Source organism: Cupressus sempervirens, chromosome 9 (assembly GCF_028749045.1).
Source record: "Cupressus sempervirens isolate cs-2001-9-10 chromosome 9, ASM2874904v1, whole genome shotgun sequence".
Lineage (NCBI taxonomy): Eukaryota > Viridiplantae > Streptophyta > Pinopsida > Cupressales > Cupressaceae > Cupressus > Cupressus sempervirens.
In genome coordinates, this window is record NC_143126.1 from 498,747,993 (window position 1) to 498,764,058 (window position 16,066).

A 16,066-nucleotide genomic window follows, 5' to 3' on the forward strand; every position below is an offset into this window, starting at 1 on the left:
TGATGCCTGATCTGCTTGAACGATCTATAGAGATAGAACCATTTATCAATTTTTGATGGTTTTTTCTCATGATCAATTCTCATATAAATATCCATCGGAAGGCATACAAAAGGAACAGTCATGTCTATTCAAGTAAGTGTTTGTTTGAAGAGACGTGTGTTGGCTCTTGAATCAACAACTTTTCAATAACCCAATGATAGGAACAAATACATCTAGGGGAAGCTAATTCCCATGTTCAATATACCTATTCAGACATCGGGGCCAACTATATTGCTATCCTCCTTCTTCAGGCTCTGCAAGACCTAGGCGGGTGAACCTCAGATTTGTTCATATGGTACCAGTTGCTAAAACATATATCTGAATCTGGATAAAGCGGATTGAAACCCCAATTCTTCTAGTGCTTATGCAAACAACATAGACATGAAATAACTAATAACATGACCTATGAACTTGACAAGCTAAGTGAGGGTAAATCCTTTCAGCTTTTCAACATAAAAGGGAAAAGACTTTGATTAATGTGTTGATTATCAGCAAAACCAATGTATGAACAACAAACATATAGATCTTGTAGCTGATCAGTGCCTTATCTATTGGGCAATTCCACAAATTACTAACACATGTCCTTGGAAATCATTGATACATTTCATATATCAAGGTTCTAGATCTATCCTATCACTTTGTGAATCAAACATCTGCATCAAGACTGAATCTCATACCCGACCTATCCTTTCATGAAATCTACAACCCCATTACATGACTCCTTGAGTCATAAGAAAAATATACCAAACACACAACCTAAAATAGATTGTAACTGGATTTGTGCTCTTTGTTCACAAACCACAGAAGATTACAGACAACATAAACAAGAGACAAGAAATCAGACTGAAGATAAGCTCATTTGCTGCATTTTATTCATTTCCGTTAAACAAATACATGAGGATGCATGAAATTAACTCATGAAACAACTGAATAAAGTTAACTATCTCTGTAATTCATTACCTGTTGTTCATTACAAGAGAGAAATGTTGGGCATGAATGGTGGGATACAGCTAGAGCTCTGCTCAATAGTCTGGACAAAAACCAACCATCAACAACCCTAGAGAAAGAGAAGAGAAGAGACTAAATAGAATGGAAGAAATCCTGGATCTACTATGATGCTGCTATTTGTCCACTTGAAGAACTTCCACCCACTGATGTAAAACCTCTCTCTACTCTCTTCCTTCAACCGAAAATCAGATCTTCATCATTTTGTTTCAAAAATGCTTCAGGGATTGCCCAAATGATGGAGAAAACACTAGTTGAAAAAGATGCTAGATTTGCTGCTAAAAACACATGCCAAAATGAATTCTCAATGACTTTAGAGGCAAAATGATACTTTTAAAAACATTTTCCCCAAATCTGGAGCAAACAAACTTCTTTGTTTGCTCTCTAACTAAATTTGAAGCTCCAACGTGAAAACACGTATTTTGCTAAGAATGCCCATGTTTACAAAACTACCTATAGCTTTTACCACTGAAGACCTGCACACATTTTGACTGCAAAAACAGAAAATTCACTTTCTCCCCTTTCTAACGATATATTGCACCCTATATTTTGGATAAAAATGCCCCTCTGGTGTGCATTTGAAAATTTCAGGCCCTTAGCCATGAACAAAGCATTTTAAAAAGTTGAAAACTTTAAAATTTTATATAGTTTGGACTATATAATATAGTCAATTTTATTTTCAAACTTTAATCAAATCTAAGAATGCATGTGAATATTGAAGGGATTTTAATATTTTAACATTTTGAATATTTCATATCTACCTCCAAATCCACCTCAGTCTAACCTCCTGTTGACCTCCACATGAGCACTACGTGTCATCGCCAGATTGGCCGAATCTGCCACCTCACCTCTTCGTCACCAACTTCTGCCACGTGTCATCTTCTCAGGTGCTCGGGGCCTTAACTCCTAACCATGCCTTAACCGTTGTGATGAGGCGATAACCGTCTCCCTAACCGTGGATTAACCTTTCGCAACCTCACAATTGCTTCTCCTAACCGCACTTTAACTGCCCTGAAGTTGTAATTAGCCATTTTTGCACCCTTGCTACTGTTTCCACTTACTGCTGCCAAGTTGCGACGCGGTTAACTTAACCATTTTGTGGCTTCACCATGGTTAGGCTTAACCAAGCCCTGACCATTGCGGGCATGCAATCCACCGGGCCCACCTTAATTTTTGTGCCATGTGGCACATGCTAATTTGTCGTTCTGCTACCACATCACTGCTGACATCATCATCTACTACCTCCATGTTGGATCAAAATTTGTTTGACATCGTCGCCAGCTGTCCATTCGGGTGGGCCCTCACACGTGAGCCTTACCTCAAAAGAGGCATGTCTTTAAGACACTCTCTTTGTGTGCATTAAGGCATTTAAATACTAAAATTTGTCTCTGTATAGGTGATCTGGGATAACGGTCTGAATAAAACCTCTACCCAAATGGCTACTTGTGAGTGGTTAGATCTCCTTCAATCGCTTCATTCTGTCCTAAAAGTATTTCCTGTACTCCAACGTGACCCATTTGCACTCAAATCCATCATGTGCTTACTGCAAAAACCCGCAAATGTGGAAGGAGATGGTTTCAATTGGAGACTCGGCTTGCCTATAGCTTCATCTTTCCTTGGCATAATGCATTTTTCAGCTATTTCATCAGAAAGCACTTAGCAAATGTCACACGAGGTATAAGTGGGCAACGTTCAGGATAAATAAAGCAATTCCATTCTTCAAACTCTCCATACACCTTCAAAAGTGAAGCTTCTCGGCTGTTGAAACTCATTTGACCCCTGTTTGTTTGATCATGTATCCATTTGCTTATATAAGGATGATACACAATTGCTAGAATGGGCTCCTCTAATTTGGGCACAACTGTGAGGAGAAATAATGTGCATTAGAATTTTTAAAAAAAGCTCCATCCCACTAACTTCAAACTTCCTACAAGATCAAGGCTTGATTGTAAATCATCTCATTCTTCAAAACGCTACACTAACGACAAAAATGCATGCCTTCACATGCAATCCACACCATTGTGTTCTATTTGAACATCAGAGAATACTCCTCTACAACAGCATATCAAACTTCTGCAAAACGCTAGATAATAATCACAAATTTGGATCAACCTTCAATCGCATCAATAACTTCAAGATTGGGCTGGGCACTAAATAAAAGCTGGGGCAATTAGAAAAAAAAATGTCTGTAGACTTCGAATATCCATAAGCAAAATCAACAATCATTATGTTGGAGTAATAATGGCAACAATGAATTATCTTTCTTGCTTATGTAGTAACTTGACAAGATACTCCATATTTCATTGAAAACACCATTTACTAGGCATTTATACCTACGTTCTTTGCTAAGACATTCTACATTCCCCTACAGTTGTTAAAATGATGAAAGTGGGCTACAATTGAGACAATTCATTTGGTCCTTTGACTAATCAAATTCTTACTTGGTTCATATTGGCTCTATCATCTTTGGCAACAGGCTTCCATTTTCCAATTTTCTTATCCTCAACTTTCTTCAGTGTACTTGACGCCTCACCTTTGGCCCTTCCTCCTTTAATTATAAGAATATATTATCTTTCAATACGTAGCAGAATTTGAGCTCCTGACCCCGATCTACTATTATAGCAAAACCACTTTAGAGCCAAATAAAACTCTTCTTCACTCTCCCTTAAAGAGGTCCAAATCTCCACTTAAAAGTACCTTACAAATTGAATTCATGCCCATTCAAAATAAGGCATAAGTCAACGCCACAATGTTTTAACACAATATTTGAAGATTCGGCATACACTTTGCACTTGGAAGCTTTATCCAACAAGACCTTGAAGATCTTTGAAAATTTTCACTACACGCTTAATCCAATTTTTAGCACTATTATCTAAATCAAGATAATTTAAAAAATAAGTGCTAATGCTCTTGATGAAGATGTGACATTTTTTTAGGCCAAGTCGAGTCACAAAGTGACCTGGCAAAAAAAAATCCATTGATTTGACTTCTTGAACTGATTGGATTTGATCTAGATCAAAATCGATCATTAATTGATCATTTAAAACTCACTTTACCCCTTTTTTCAAACTTTAACTTTATGCTAGGGGGCCTTTGAGCTGGCTTTAAAAACTGACTAAAACCAACAACCGGGCCCTAAAATTAAGCATATTGATTCTTTGCTCCACATTCTTGTAGCCTGTCAGATTTTGCCTCATGACGAGATCTGGGTCAAAAGATATTGACTATCAAAGTTGCTCACTTGAAACTGCTTACAAACAAACATGTCAAAAAATAATAAAGTGCATTTGGTTTTGGCTTCGAAAACAAGTCATACAAACACTTGGGGGCACGAAAACTGGTGCATAAGTTTACTCTCACGAGGAAAGTATAAATCTGTGATTTGGGCTCATGAAGAATAACTAATTGTATTTGGCAGGTGTACGAAGTTAGGTGCTCAAAATTGTAGAACTGGGAACATTGGCAGAACAATGATTTTCACAAATGGAATGGACCTAGGAAAGTGTGCAGACAGATTCATCAAGACTTGAAAATTGACACACTCATAGAATTTTCAGAGTAGAACATAGTGGTAGAACCCATTTGGTCTCATCTATCACAGATTCAAAAATATGACATCCCGAAGAGGACCACCGATCAATTTGCACTTTTTGACACCAATAAAACTTTATAAAATGCATTTGGACTTGCATTTGCAAACTAATCAAAGGATTCGTCATAAGCTCAAATATGAAACATAGCAAGTTTCTGACCCCTAGGATGCAATACAAAAATAATTTTCTCATTTCGGTCAATTGGGTCAAAGTTATAACTGGTCAAACAAGGCTTCCCGAAATTCTGAGAAATATACATCAGCAGGACAACAGTAAACAACTAACTTTGTGGGAGTCAAATTCTAGTGAAAACATATCAAAACGACTTAAAAACTGAAACATAAGTTCTTTGATATGCATACAAAACACTCCCAAAGTGGTGAGTCATGAAACTTTACTGGGTGCAAGATATTCAATTGCAAACTAGGCTTCCTGTCGCTGTTTGACACTTGGACAAAAATGCAAATTTGGACAATGCTCAAAATGACATTTCATGAAATGACTCAAAATGACAATTTATCATCATGAGACATATGCATATACTGAATGAAAGGTGTTAGAAACATAAAACACCTCATAGGCCTCAAAGTGACAGTCGAGTATGCATGCAAGAAAAGCCTTATAGGGGCTCAGTTTGACTCAAATTTTAGAATGGTACTCAAAATTGGGGATGCACTTTTGAGTCCCATCAACGCGTAGATGAGACTAATTTATCAAACAAGCCCAATGATGATTGGGTCTAATTAGACATTAACTGATTGCAAATAAACCAATGATTATTGGTTATCTTATATGTTAAACATATTGTAATAAGGTCTCCGATCATAATGAAGCGGATCATTAACTCGATCCTATATAGTCTTCATTTATTCTGAAGCACACAGAATCAATAATGATCAGATGTTTACAACCTGATCTAAGTGAAGGATATGATCCAATTTGCTCATATTTTCATACTTTATTTATTATATTAATGCAAGGATGATCATTGAGACTTATGGCAAGAACAATGTTTATGTCTATGTATATGTGTGTGTGTGTGTGTGTGTGTTAGTTCACATGATGAACTAGTATACATACATGCACATACATATGCATGCAGTTGCTAGGTCTATCCTTGAATTCTAACCGACGCTACCATATTTTAATACTCCCTCTTAGCTAGGGAAGATAACTAAGTGTGAATTGATTTAGATATCACCTAACTCGTGATATCAAGGAGTATATAGAACATCAATTCACATGACATTTGTATATCCTTGTTAGGGCATGTGCACTAACATCACGTCACATGATGTCTACCATAACATATCATGGCATGTCCACGGATATTACATCACATAATATCCACCACAATTATCTCATAAAGAACATATTGATACACAATTGATATCAAGTCGACACGATATCTATCAATAAGTCCAAGAGATATTAACTATCAAGACATTTCCATGAATATCAAGTTAGCATGATACTCATCATGATGGTAAACATTGTAAATTCGTCACCTTACAATGTTGAATGCAAGTGTACATTATTAGAAAGATTGTCACCTTTAAGTAATGTACATAGGGGGGCATAAAGTCATAGAGTCACATATGTGACAAAAGAGTTTACACGGAGTCACCACAGACTCTCTCATGCAATGTTGTCATGGCATCACACACATGACATCCACCATGAAACATATCAGAGGGTGGAACAAGGTTTCCACTATAAGCTTCTCTCTCATGAGGAATAATCTAATAGAGTACATATCAAGAAATCATTGATGCCAAGACTCCCTTTTTTTGGCAAGGGCTTTATTCATCCCCACTCCAAGCTATTTTTCAAATGCACAAACTTTACTTTGGTAGGAGACTTGGGGAGAATATCAGTCGTTTATTCTTCAGTGAGAATGTATTGTGTCTAGAAACCATCTCCATGATCTACTCCCTCTGAATCACTATGGTCAAAGATCCACTTAGCAAATATTCTAGCAAGTCTTTCTCTTTTGATCACAACATTATTTGTAGGAGTAGTCTCTCGTACAAAAACATACTTGTATGATTTCGTAGTAACATGAGTGAATGCAATAAACTATGGATTTATCACCAAGCTTGGTGACACCAACATTCACGATAATGTAGCTCCTATTTGAAGCTTGAAGTACATGCATCAACCTCTTGACCTTCTCATCCAAGTTTGCCTTAGACTTTTTCTAAATGAGATATTAACCTTCTGACCTCCTTGTCTAAGGTTTCCATTGTAGATTATCGAACTCCCTCTAAACCAATATAATCCTTGATGGTCAATTTAAACAAATCCTCTAGATGCTTCATCTATTACAAACAGATACTTCTTATACGATCTCAACCATAGAAGTTATTTTTTCTTCAAAAGACACATTATCTAGCATGGCATGAGATCGAGTTCTGCACAATATTTTGTAGCATGCCTAAGGTACCAATCTTCTTTTCTTGGAAGAACATCCTTGCACATCTTTGATGGTGTCTTTCTAACATCTCCCCTCTAAGGATAGCTCAGATGGGAATGGAACATTGTTTATTATTCCCCCCTTCAATGTAAAATTCCCATTCTTACATTGTTGAACAATTTTGCATAACATCAAAAATGAAAAACTTCTTTATGTTTTTTTTTTCCCTTCTTTGCAAAGAATCATCCTTGGGGATCAAGGAAAAGAACAAGAGCATGATAAAGAAAATAACTCTTACATTGTATGCATGGGTATAGTTAAGAAATTGACTACAATATGCAAATAAAATTAATACTCAAGGATAATAACCAACAATACTTATCTCAAGATGCTCACACATCCCTCCTAATGGACCACTTAGCGAGATTGTTAGTTCCTACACTATAACCAAATATGGGTCAAATGTATTCCTAGCAAGCTCTTTGTCCAAGCGATACAGGTACACCTTGTTCGAAGTACCACTTGGTATTTCTACCTAATGTAGAATCTGTCACCTTGCTTCAAAAGAATCTCATCACATGCACAAAATTAAATTGTAGTCCATTCCCTCTTGCGGGGAGATCCTTCTTATCTCTACTCTTTTCTTGAACTCCTTGATGCTATCATCACTTTTGCAGCTATATCTTGAGTGGGTCCACATAGTCTTCAAATCCAAGGGTTGTAATTCTATAAAGCAAGTCATCTTCATTAATAGTCTTCTTCTAATGGTAGCACTTCTAAGAGGCTTCACTTGCAATGAATATAATGAACTCATAAATGATATCCTACATAGTCTCTTTCAGTTCCATCGAGATCTTTGTATTGGTTGACAATGCACACTTTATTATTTTTCCCAAAATTTTGCTATGGATAAGAGCCTATCTTACTCACGTACTTCATGTACTACCATTTTTTCAGCCATTATTGATTTGGTTCGTAGAGAATGATAATCATTATTGTAGTTTCTTTACATGTCGAGCATCATATTCTTCTAGCAACTAGGACAATGATAGGGAAGAAAACGAGTATAAATATTTCACCTGTTCAATTATAGTCGGCTTAACATATTTCTGCATCATATTGTTTGGTGTAGTAATAGGTTATAGCAGTAGAAACCTCCAAAGTCAATTGACTTGAATCCATGCCTTCCTCCTTATATTACATTGCATACTAGTATATGCAAATCTTGTCTGTATATAAGTAATCCATGTAGTGAACATTCTCTCCCTCACAACTGGTGAACCCCAGTTTTGAAGCAATTTAGAAGCAGATGTATCTCTGTAACTTTCTTATACAAACAAGTGATCACTAAATAATCTGAAATCCAAGTTCTCACTAATCTATCTAATGACTATAATCTAAAGAATATTCTTTACAACCTCTTTTGTTAAACACTTTACATAAATTATCTTTGACAAATCTCAGCTACAAGAACTAGTAACAATTTGATGTTTTCCCTTTTCTCTTCTCTGTGATGATTCTTTTGCTTCTTTCATCACTTCAACATGTACATTCGCCCTTTTGTATATATATGTCAAACAATTCAAGAAAGCATGTTATACAAACTCTCTATTCTTCTCCACCAGCAGGAGTGTCTTCTCCTTTTTATACACATTCTGATCTTTTCATTTCTAGTGATATAAATCTTTTATATCTACCATATACACATACCTTAATTGAATGAACACACAATATATAGATCATGTTTAGTTACACATTCCATTGGGTACATTAACTATACCCTTCATTAACATAAATATACTTGTTTGTATCCCCTAACCTTTATCAATTGACATCCTTGGATGTTTGTTAGCCCGATAACTAAGTATACAATTTGTAATAACAATTTAATGTCAGGACTATGTAAATTACTCTAACTGAGATATGCATTTACTTTTGAAAGTTAAAGACCGCTTTGGAGTAAAGAACTGAATGCCATGTCATCATTTTGTTAAATAGAAATAACACTCACATAGTCCGTGCCAAATCAAGCAGGTTCATTATATCGATAATTGAAGATCTACGTCAGTTTAAAGGCAACGTTTCGAATATGCACGCGTTATCTTGTCTAAACATGGCTTGGTATGCCGTCTAATAATTTTGGGCAAAGAAATATTGAATCTTGATTTAATTTTTCTCTCTGTTGTTCCATATGGCATTATCAAATCCCAGAAGTTTGCAACTTGATAAGTTTCTTGCCAATAATGATTGTTGCCCAGAACTAGAGAACATTATGCATTGATTGCAATTCCACTGGAGATGATTCTGTAACTTCACTATTCTGCAAACTGAAGTAAAACCAATGAAAAGTTGGCTACATATTCCAAACTTGTCTTCAAATTGATGGGTGTTGTGATGGGAAATTTTATCAACTCCATCATTTCTTTCAATGGAACCAAATAGGGAAGTATGAATCTTTTCTTATTAAATATTTGAAATCCTTAATGTTTTGAGTAAAGAGAATAAGTGCTTCAAACATTAACGATATAAATTTTTTGTTGGCCCAACACACAAATATCGCTCTGGCATATTAACTCAGATCACACCCAACTATTATTGTTGTTATTTATTTTCATTTCCCGCAATGAATAAAATTGTCTGAAATAAACATAAGCATTGAATGCTAATGTTTGGAATGATTGTTATAGATGAGAGCCTTTATTCGACCAGTAGTGTTTTTATCTACTAACACAATAATTTCATACCTCTCGTCTGATTCTCACAGTAACCTCTTCAATTGATATCAAAGCAAATATTGATTTAGAACCATGGCTCTGATACCATGTTGATGTATTTAATCTTGGTGCCCGATCTGCTTGAATGATCTACAGAGATAGAAACATTTATCAAATTTTGATGGTTTGCTCTCTTGATCGATTGACATATAAATATCCATCAAGATGCATACAAAAGGAACAATCATGTCTCTTCAAGTAAGTGTGTTTAAAGAGACACGTAGATGAGGCTAATTTATCAAACAAGCGTGGTGATGATGGGGTCTAATTAGACATTAATCGATCGAAAACAAACCAATGATTATTGGTTATCTTATTGCTAAACATATTGTAGTAAGGCCTCTGATCATAATGAAGAGGATCATTAACTCTGTCCTATATGGTCTTCCTTTATTTTGAAGCACACATACTCAACAATGATCAGAGATTTACAACCTTATCTAAGTGAAGGATATGATTCGATTTGCTTAGATTTTAATACTTGATTTACCAGATTAATACAAGGATGATCTTAATGAGACTTATGACAAGAATAATGTTTATGTCTATGTATACGTGTGTATGTATGTATATTAGTTCACATGATGAACTGGTAGACATACATGCACATACATATGCATACAGTTGCCAGGTCTATCCTTGAATTCTGACCGACGCTACCATATCATAACACTCCTAGAACAGGAATTTATGATGACCCTTGATATTTGGTCTCATGACTATCCAATTTTTTGGTATAATTTGTTGAGCTTACATATCTAGGTATATTCTTGACACTTTAAGATATTGCCTTGAAGTTGAGTCGATGTTATTTGAATAATATTGGGAATCACCTCTCTTTTTTTGTGAATTGGAATAATGTACAAAAAGAGGGTGTAGAGGCTTGTTTTGGCAAGAGAATAGTATAGAAATGTATCAAGTGAAACAAAAGATAATATTGTGGGGAATACAGTAGAGGAACAATGGACAATAAGGATAAGATCTACTCACTGACATATTAGCACAATATTGGATTACCATGACATCTACATAAAAGACAACATCCTCCATCCAACTATAACCTTTTTACCCATGCTCTGATTGGTTGTTTGTGTAAATGGCCTTTAGTAGACTCCATGTGTGATTTTATTCTAAAAAATGGGGTGGTTATGAGGATCTTTGTTTCTTGTCCAAAGAATTCTTCATTATTCTATGCAAAAATAAAGAAGATAGGGATGGAATAAGGAAATGAGGCACCCTGGTATTTGGGAATTTCAAATCTACTCATCCAATTTTGGATCCCAAGCTTTAGTTCTAAAGTGAAACTTGTAGATAGGGATTCAATTTGGATCAATATTTTTGACCTCCCTGGGGATTGTGGACAGGGACAAGGCTTTGGAGAATAAGAAACTCCATCAAGACATTCTTTGCATGGCCAAAACTACAAAAGAAATACAAGACATTTCTCCTATGAACATATTTGAAACTAAATGAACATAGCCAAGCCCTTTTTAATGGATGTTGAAAATACATCTTGGAGAGCATTCATTTGAGGATTGGATTATGAATTTTTGTTGGTTAGAAGCCCTCTTTTCGATAAAACTAGAAACTTGAAGAGGTTTTGTGTACTTAAATTGGTCCCACCTAACTCCCATAAGGATTCTTTGGCTTTCCAACCTAAACATTATGCTTGGAGGTTGAGGCATGGGTTTGGGAAGGGAGGCAATAGGTGATTGTTTCTTTTAGGTTGGAAGAAGATTTAAGGATTTCTTTAGGTTGGAAGAAGATTTAAGGAAAAAATTCTATGGAGACTATGGCTACTTACACTGTATAGAGTCAGGATAAAACTAAAGTGAGGGGAGAACTTGAAGAAGAGAATAGAATTGAGCAAAGTAAAAGACTGAGTGGAGGGAGGATACCATAGTGCAAAGAACAACAAAGTACTTATAGAAATTGAGCCTATCTAAGAAATTCGGATCATCAAAGGTATGGATGTTCGACCATTTTATTATTTGTAGATGTTGTCAAGGAGAGGGAGGCTCCTAATGCATGATAAACTTGTACCTTAATCTAGTATGAATACCACACCTAAAGAAAGGGATTTTTATGGAATCTAACGTTGATCTTAGTAACTTTAGTAAAAGTCCAATTCCAAGGACACGTGTATTCCTAGTGTTGTCTAGTGTGGAGTTTGATCAGTCCCCAAGTGGGGGATTGTTAGTTTATGGTGACTATTCAAGGAAGTATTGTACATACTTGTATAAAAGAGCTTAGGGTTAAGGGTTTTTTCATAAGGTGTGATATGAAGATTGCTTCTTGCGGTGGTATTGACCTATAAGGGATTACGGATTATAATCAGGTTGTAATCACTGGATTGTAATAATATTGGACTTGTTGTTTGGTGGACGTAGCCCAGGGTTTAGGTGAAACACGTTAAATCTTGGTGTCTTGTGTTCTCTTCTGTGTGATCTATTGTTTTCTGATATTGTTTATATTTGCATGTAATTGTTATTTTTTTCTGTGGTTAAATCCTAACACCTAGGGACATAGAGGAATCCAATTTGGAGGCAATTAAGGAATTATTACTCAACTCATACTTCAATTTAAGGAGGAACGAAAAAACCTTGATTATCGCAACAAAATGAAAATAAGTAGAATGGGCTTGATGTGGACTTTATTACCCTTTTAAGTGAACATGTCATTAGTATTATAATTGTTCTAAAGTTGGTTCTATAACCAATGCCCACTTGTTAAGGGAGTTAAAACTCCTAAGAGTTACTTGGTTCAATAGTTTCTTCTTCAAATCTTGCTAGACCCTATTAAGAGCAACCTTGTTAGAGAAGTTTGCTTGTCAACCTATTAGAATCAACAAGTATGGTTTGATCTGAAAGTTGTAACTAGTGCATGAAATATCCCTTATGCTCCTATTCTTTGCTCTAGATCAATGTAAACACACTATACATCAATTATACTTCACAAATTTCACATATCATCACATCAATTATCACTGCACACTAATCTAACAATACTTTTATATTGTTCTTGAGAGAGTGAAAAACCCTAAATGTGATTCCATAAATTGGCCTCAAAATCAATGAAATCTTATGAGCGAGAATTAATTCCTTAAACTTTGTGCCTTCATGTTGACCTCTTCACATCTATCCTCTTACTTTATCGATTACCATCATGAACTGTATCGATTCACCAAGTCTTTACAAGTAAAATCTACAAGTTTAATGTTCTTCACTCGGTTACCTATAAACCCAATCAAATCTTTCATTCATGTGAATACCCCATAAATATTATTTTACAATGATCTTTAGACATCTTTGATAAACATATCCTACAAGTCATTCATCATAATTCATCAAAATAAGTATCGTGCATCCAAACCACTCCAACTGACTGTCTTTACCTAACCAAATCAGCCCTTTGATCAATCCAATCACCAATATATCTGATCTATAACTTGTAGATCACTTGGTTGCCAACAATGAGAACACACAAATGATGATCCAAACCTAAACTCCTATCTAATTATCACACACATCATCATCATCATCATGCCAATACTCTACCGATCAACATAATGTAACACCCCGCTCGAGAATCCTTGGACACAAGGATCAAACATAAACTAACACACACAGACACACACATATATAAAAGCATACATACGTCATTCATAAATTAACTTCAAGCATAAGATAACAACAAACCAATGATTCCCAAATCCTCAATTACTTCTATACATATCATTTTTCACAAAAAACATGCAAGGTTCATTTTGATTACTATGTTAGCATTTCATTTGGTGTTCATTTAAAAGCACAAAGTACAATTCCTTTGTGGTTAACCATACTAGTTCATTTTCCAATTTTAAATGCATAGTTAAATATGAAATTACTTCTAACCACTTTGAATGTAATTAATATGTGATATGTTATGAATTGGGAAGATATAGCTACCAAATGGGTATTCAAAACACCAACTTGCAATTCCCAAAAGTGTTCAGAAGTACTCACTATCTAAGAAATGATGAACTTGGATCAGTATCGTATGATGAAACTTTCTATTAGTTGCAATAAAACACCCATACGATGAAATGCTTGAAATTGGAAAGATGAATCACGAGAAGTGGTGTGATGAAATGCCTCATCATATGATGAAAGCTCTAACCGACTGCGATGAAATGCCTTGATCATACAATAAAATACTTCATCGTACCATAGGAGGAATAACAGGTTGTATGAAATAATAGAACGCCCAAAAAGAAAGGAAACCTACACATTGGGGAGTATTGGATACACACAAATCCAAGAGGCAAGAACTCAATTACACTCTACGATAAAATACATCAATGCAACCATCTAAGTCATCTAACATTACTGATACCCATCCTAAGCAAAAATAATAAGGAATCTACACTGAGAGTATAAGTGCAAGATTAAATACAATAATCAAGAGAATGAGAGAAGAGAAGGTCAAGACACAAATCCTACAATTGGAAGATAATCATCCCCATTCTTTGATTCCCAATAGTGATATAGGTAGAAATGCCTCCCAACATTGTGGAACCCATTGGCCCACCCCTCTGTGCTCATGAAGATAATGAACCAACCACAGATACATTAGACATAAATATCCAAGGCTTACACACATCAAACAGTGCATTCCATATGGACACATATGATTGTGAATGCAATGCAATACATTAGGTCACTAGTTCGAACACTCTATAGGATAACTATGTAGGGACTATAGTGAAGCGTCATTACTTATTTCATAGTAGCCCAAGTAGCATTGATTCCTTGTTCCAACTCCCTGAAGAGGCTAGATATTGTGTCTTCGTTCCAACTCCCTTGGAAGGCCAAGTGTTCAATATAATATTACCTTTCATTAAGTTTTATTATAACACATGTTTATTTAGTTATCACTTATTAAAACCCCTTCACATTACCTTGTCAGCCACTTTTGGGCCAAGGTAACCTTAAGAAGCCACTTTACATGTCTACCCTATGTACTCTTCTCATTATATAACGAGTGTCATCTAGCATTGCAAATTCCCAACCCAACCCCCAAATGGCCTAAATCCAAGAGTTCGGGTCTCACAAGATCTCGCCATAGGCACATACACACATGCTTGTGGCTGGGCACAACCAACTCCACATGAAACAATGATATACAATATGCAAGAGTTGGATTCGAGAAATGCAACATCATAAGAAAAGCACACACACACCTGGGAAAGTAACTAAGTGGAAACCATAAGGAGAAACAATAAAACATATCCCAACCAACCACTTTGTTGATAGCACAAATTCCTATGAAATCCATAAATCATCTTGTACCATGCGAGGATGACATATAATGCCCAAAAAGGAACTAATACTCAATTTGACAAAAATATGACAAAAGGCAAAAATCTACATTTTATAACTGAAAGCACACATTCAGATCGAGTTGTAAAATCTTTTGGAATGACCTCTCTCCATTCTAGCTCCACAATCCTACCCTATGTAGAAAAAGGTTACTAACACAAAATTAAAGTCAAGCCACAAAAGGCAACAAATGATTACTTGGTGACACAAAATGAGATAATGCCCAAAATACCCAAAATAGAAACATCTCGAAATTTGATAGAATTGAAAGCCCACTTCTAAAATCTACCCAATTTCCCAAAAATCCAATAAAATTCTCATTTTATGGCCGCACACAAAATTTGACAACATAACAATACCAAAACATTCATTCTAATTCACAAAACCCACATAAACATTCATACTCGACCAACCAAGCTATGTAATCAAATGAAAATAGAGGGGAACACTAGTTCTCAACCTCTCATCATTTAGTAATCAAAGAAATGCAAAGGAACAAAGTAAAACAATTAAAATGTGAAAGCCCTTCCTCTCACCAAGAGATTGATTCTAAGAATCACAAGAAAGAAATGGAGAGAACTCTCTAGATGATGAAAACCTCGGCAAAGAAGAAGAATCTCGCTAGAAAACCAATGAGCCTATCTTCATGATGGACCGATGGGCCAATCTCCCATAATGAATAAATTAAGAAAAACCTCCAAGAGAGTTTTGGAGCTAAAATCCTAATTTCATAATTCATGAAATAAGAAGTGAGTGTAAAAACTCACTTTTTTTGCCAATATAAACACTTATAATTAAAAGTCGCTTATAAATTAGAATAATGCCCACTTGATTCTGTAATTGGCATTTTCCCAATTTAAATAAAATAATTTCAGATTT